General features: G+C 30.9%; 1 long non-coding RNA gene across 2 annotated transcripts; it reads left to right on the top strand.

Moving 5' to 3' along the window:
- The first annotated feature begins 743 nt into the window (after positions 1-743).
- On the top strand, positions 744-3,955 carry LOC136202833 (uncharacterized). 2 transcript variants are annotated; one of them, XR_010674620.1, is made up of 4 exons: positions 744-839; positions 928-1,098; positions 1,822-2,016; positions 2,829-3,955. It is a non-coding gene; the product is annotated as an uncharacterized lncRNA (long non-coding RNA). The 2 variants fall into 2 exon arrangements; XR_010674619.1 differs by lacking the exon at positions 744-839 and having other exon boundaries at positions 851-1,098.
- Positions 3,956-6,326: the final 2,371 nt, after the last annotated feature.

Genomic DNA, 6,326 nt, shown 5'->3' with positions numbered 1-6,326 from the left:
ATGTGCTAGTGTCCAATTATCATTACAGAATCCACTATCCCATGTGCTAGTGTCCAATTATCATTACAGAACTCACTATCCATTTTCTTACATCTATAAATTGCAAGAAGTCATATGAATTTTAACATACAAAATACTCATCTATTTCTTACAAACACCTTCTAAAATGTCCAATTTCAATTACGATGCCTTCTTTGAGAGTCAACAATCACTTGTTGCAAATTTGTGGGACGAAACAGATGAACATATTGAGCAAGCTCTCTTACAACAAATTGTCAAACCATCTGCACCAATTCGTCGTAGAAGACATGTCAACCGTAATCATGAAGAAGGAGCCAAACGTCATAGAACGAGAGATCTCAACCAAAAACCTAACGGTTCAGTTGCATAATATGTTGGGTGTTCTCATGTCATTGTTTTATTACCGTCCGTTGTTTCGTGCTTTTATGTATTGTTTCGTTTTTAAATCTTGTATTTTTTCGGTTTTGTACTCTTATATTTTATTTTAATAAAAAATATTGTATGTGATATATATTATTTTTGCAATTAATTATATTTTTAATCAAATATTTCAGTGGAAAATAATTTTATATATAATTGATATTTATTTTCTTAACTAATTTATTGATTAAATGAATTATTTAAATTGAATGATGAAATAATGAGATTAATTGTTTGATGGATAGAAATAATAGTTTATTTAAAGTTTGTAAGAGTTTTATGACAAATAAGACCGCTTGGAAAAGTGATACAATATGAGTCTAACGGATACGTGATTGAATGTATAAACTTAATTCAGGTCTCGAGGATGCTTTTTACCATGCTTTCAATGAGTTTCGGTGAGTTTCCTAAAACAGATCTATAAACTTGGGTGTCCTCAATGCAATTTACCCAATTTTTATATATCATTTGCTCTCTTATCTGCAGCGAAATTGCTGTGGTTTCTCCTCCACTCCTTCCTTATCTTTCCGCCGTTTGTCTGTTCGCAATTGGTGGGGTTTGCGTTCCATCCGATTGTGGAGATCTGGTTCCTCCGGCGTAATTTCGCTGGTTAGTTTTCATCGTCGCCGTTCCTACGCTCTCACATCCCAATTCCAGGTTTTGTTTTCTCGATTTCTTCGTCTTTTATGCAATTTCTCATTTTTTGCCAGATCTATTAATGTATTGTAAGAACAATCTTTCATCAATCAAAAATTCAGAAATTACTCTCAAAACTCTTTGAGAGTTAGGGTAAATATAGTTTGAAAATTATTTTGTGTCAGATCTATTCATGTATTGTAAGAACAACCTTGAACAATTTTTTCCTCTCCATCCCTCTCAGAATCACATTGTAAGATAAGTCTGCATTGCCGTGGCTAATGCAGGATTGGTCGGCGGGGCTGATTTTACAAGTGCCTACTCAATTTTTGTGTCTGTGAATATACTTGTTATCGTTTGCCTGGTGCAAAAACCAATTTTTATGTAAAAAAATCAAAATTAAGTTAGATTTGGAAGTAAAAGTAAGATTGAGTTATCATATATGAATCTAGTTGAATTTTGTAATTAAATACAAACTCAATGATCTGAACCTTAATTTGTCGAAAACCGATGCGAAACCATCCACAACACGTAGTTCTAATGGCCGGGGACCGAAAACCATCCATAGGATTAGTTCCAGCGGCTGGGGTTCCTGGCCCCCTTGTCTCTGCCCTTGCTGTGTTGTACGTGCTGAGATGTCTTAGAAATTATAAAAAAAAAGCTATTATAAGTCTTAACTATCATTTAAGCTTTTAATTCAATTTGTTACTCTGCAATTTTAAAATGTTTAACCCTCTCCACTAGGTGATTTTGAAAGTGTAAGAGTTCACTAAGTGTTTTGGTTTCAAGTTGAAGCCAAGAAAAGCAGCCATTGCACAATTTGCCTTATGGTTAAGTTATGCATTTGCACCTAAAGAGTTGCAGCAGAATCGTTTTGGTCCAATGTTAATTGTTGGGCAGCAAGGAGACAGGGCTGAGAAAGGCTTGACATTGCTAAAGGTTTGAACTTCCATCCCTTTGTGTTTTTTTATTCCTACTTATCATCCAAGAACTAAAGGTGAAAATAAAATAGACTCCAAAAGTTAACAATCAAGACCAATTTAGCTACACTAATTTTAGATATCAATTCAGTCATAAACTTAGTAATATTTAATAAAATTGGCTTAATATCTTCCCAGTCTTTGGAATTTGTCCTTTTTTGTCACTTAGCTCCTTATACTTTGTGGCCAACCTTTCAGCCCCTAAACTCAACAATTGTAACCCATTTAGCCCCAAGGGTTAAGTGACAAAAATGGACAAGTTGAGAGGGTTGGGAAGGTATTAAGCCTAATAAATTAGTCAAAATACAATCTGTCTCTTTTTATGTTTGTCTCGCTTTGGACTGTGAGAAACAGAACATTTTACAATCTTGTTCACTATTATCCCAAGTTTTTGAAATCTTGTGGTACTAAAAATAGAAACCGTCACCATCTTTTGAGTATTTTCTTCAAGAATTTTAGGACATGGTGGACAAGAAATGATTTGTCATATTGAATATATATATATATATATATATATATACCCACTTTATTAGGATGCAGAGGCTTCATGTTTTGTTTTGAGAGTCACTTACAAGACGAGGGCTGATTGTATTTGGACTAGTTTGTCAAATATTATCACGTTTAGAGCTGAATTGATATCTAAAATTTGAATTGGACTAAGTTGATTCCCGCCTGTTAATTTTACGGTTATTTTGACCCTTGATTCGATTTTCCTATATCGAAATGTCCACAAAATCTGTACTTATTGTAATTTCGGTATGCTTCCTGAAGAATCTGGTTCAGAGAAGCTCAGTTCTACCACTTTAAGGAGGTTCGAGACAGAGAAGGCGAAGAAGAATGAACTCAATCTCTCATCATGAGACAGATTACTATGAAATCTACACGAACAGTACAGTTTCCATAGTAATCTACATGAACATTACGGTTTCCGGAATGCAACATGTAAATCTTCCACAACATATTCTTGAATATCCTTAGGCCAGTAGGATGCAAACAGGATTTGTGGATCATCTGTGATATGAACTTCGATGACAGCAATGCAATGCATCCTCGTCGTGTTGATTTCGTCTAAGCATTTCAGCAAACACAAAACATACAACATAATTATGACTGAGAAAGACTTTATTTTTCTCAGTCCTAAACAGGGTTTTGCTTTATATTATAACAAATGAAACATTGTAATTCAGTTTTCAAAGATTATACGTAATTATGTCAAGCAATAATAAGTCTCTAACTTGATATAATTCAAATTATTGCTTCACATAACTTTATATAATTTTAAAAAATTAAATTACAGTGTGAATTTCATTTTATATGTATATAAAGTAAAGTCATGTTTAAGCTTGGAAAAAATAAAGTATTTCTCAGTGATTATTTTGTTGATGTCTTGTGTTTGTTGAAATGCTTAGACGTAAAACCACGATGAGGATGCATTGCTTGCCCTCAAAGTTCACATCGCAGATGACCCTCGAATCATTTTCGCATCCTACTGGCCTAAGAATATTCAAGAATGTGTCCCTAACGTAACAAGATTAGTTTAGTATAACTCAAAAGATTGCTTGACATCATTGTATATAATTTTTAAATATTTAATTACCATGTAAATTGAATTCTATATATATATATAAGGCAAAGCCCTGTTTAAGGCTGGGAAAACTTAAGTTTTTCTCACAGAAAATTATGTTTTGTGTTTGTTGAAATGCTTACGTTTTGTGTTGTGTGTTCGTTGAAATGCTTAGACGAAATGAGAATCACAAATACGAGCACGATGAGGACGTATTGTCTTCCCTCAAAGTTCATATCTTAAATCATGTTAGAATCCTATCGGCCTAAGGATTTTCATATTCAATTTGATGTGATTCAAATTATTGTTTGGCATAATAGTATATAATTTTTAAAAACTGAATTACAGGATTTCATTTATTATATATAAAGCACATCCTTTTTGAGCATTGCTTGCACTCAAACTTCATGTCTCAAATGACCCTCAAATCCTGTTTGCATCCTATTAGTCTAATACTGTTCTAAAAGACACCCAGTCTAGAACACCATTCCAATTTTTTGGAATCCGACGATATAAATTGGTTTATTGAATTTTGGTCAACCAGATGATCCCAGGTGGTCATTTTAAAAAAATTATCCATTTAATTTTATTACAAAATATTTCAATTTTAAATAAATTATTAAATAACAAAAAATTATAAGAAAATACCTAAAATCATCTTAAATATATATATTATTGTTATTAATGTTATTTTATTGGCACATCTTTACTTTTAAAGAACATTAATGTAACAAATATTAATTTATATATATATATATATATTTCTACCTTAAATATTTTATATTATTATTTATAATTATATTTATATAATAATTATTTGAGACTTTATCTGTCTAACTATCACTTAGCATTTTTTACAACCTTGGTCTAAGGACACTCGAGAATATATCACTTAACATATATGAGTTCAATATAATTCAAATTAGGACACTCAAGAATATATCCCCTAACATATATGAGTTCAATATAATTCAAAATAGGGTAAATTTCAAAAAAACAAAAAAAACTCGGTGATTTCATGTTTTTGTAAAAAAAGGACTGATTTTTTCTTTTAAATATAGGACTATGGTTCCATTACACTATTTACGGATTTGGTGAAGATGTCGTTTATTTGCTGACATAACTGAAGGGTAAATATGGGTTTTTAAAAACATTGGCCACTGGATTTTTTTATAACTATTTTGTATCTACAATATTGACTATAAAATCTTACACGAACGCAAATCTCATATGGTTGTTCAAAGCTTTATATATTCAATTTTTCTAAAACCTCATATTTGCCTTCAAGTCACGTCAGCAAATAAACAGCATCTTAACCAAATCCGTAAATAGTGTAATGGAATAAACCACAGTTCTGTATTTGAAAAGAAAAAAAAAAGTCTTTTTTCTACAAAAAAAAAAAAAAAAGTTAAACCATAGGTTTTTTAAAAAAAAAAATTATCCCATTTTTTAAAAAACCAATGTTTGCCCTTTAGCCACATCAGCTTTTTTTAAAAAGCAATGTTTGCCCTTTAGCCACATCAGCAAATAAACGGCACTTTCACCAAATCCATAAATAATGTAACGAAATAAACCAGTCATTTTTCTGAAAAAAGAAAGTAAAACCACATAATTTCTTTTTGAAATTTACCCTTCAAATTATTAGTCGATATAATTGTATATAATTTTTAAAAATTGAATTACAATGGAAATTAAATTCTTTCTGAGTGATAATTATGTTATAAGTCTTATATTTGTTGCAATGCATAGACCAAATCAGTGCCACAAATATCAGCACAACCAGAACGCATTACTCAAAAGTTTATATCTTGTTAGAGTCCTATTGGCACATCATACTAAAATATAATATTTTATCAATTTAAAAATCCACATGGCAAATTCTATTTAAAAATGCTCGGCAACTTCTATTTAAAAATGCTCTAACAGTAAAACAACTTTAAAGGTTGTCACAATGATCCCCACAAATCATTACGTAATATATAATTTATTTAATTATAAATATTATCAATTGAAATGAGAGAGTGTGTCATCAAAAAAGGTGAAACAATAGTATTTAAGTAAATCAAATTTTTTATATTAAAAAGTATTTGGCAACCTTGTTTCAAGGTTGCCAAAAATTGACAAATTTTTGATAACTTTTTTACCACCCAACATCACTCCAATAGTAGACACTCTTTAAAAGTTACAAACTAAATGCCACATCAGTTGACACTATTTTGAGTACCCTCTATTGGATATAAGTCTTGTATACTTTATATACTTTTTCAAAACTGAATTGAAGTGTAAATTTCATTTTATGTATGTAAAGCAAAGGCTAGAAAAAATTAGTCTATTTGTTGTATGTCTTGTATTTGTTCAATTAAACTGAAAAAGTCAATCACTTCTCTATACTTTGACAAAAAATTATTAACCCCTTGAACTTACTAAATGTATGAAAAATAACTATTACTAAACTTCTTAAAATGTATGAAAAATAACCATTAGCCCCATGAACTTTCTTTAAGCGAACCTATTGGCCCATGAAATATTCCAAAATTTCTCCTAACTTCACCACATGGTGGATTTTAAGGGGTAAATATTTCACCTTAAACAAATTCAGTGGGTAAATTGACTTTTTTGAATAAGTACACGGGGCTGGGGAAGTATTAAGCCATTATAAGGGATCCCTAACACGAATGCATCACTAGGACCTTAGATAACATTCA

This window comes from Euphorbia lathyris, chromosome 8, assembly GCF_963576675.1.
Source record: "Euphorbia lathyris chromosome 8, ddEupLath1.1, whole genome shotgun sequence".
NCBI classification, from domain to species: domain Eukaryota; kingdom Viridiplantae; phylum Streptophyta; class Magnoliopsida; order Malpighiales; family Euphorbiaceae; genus Euphorbia; species Euphorbia lathyris.
Note: the sequence above shows the minus strand (reverse complement) of the source record. Positions and strands in the feature narration are given on the sequence as shown.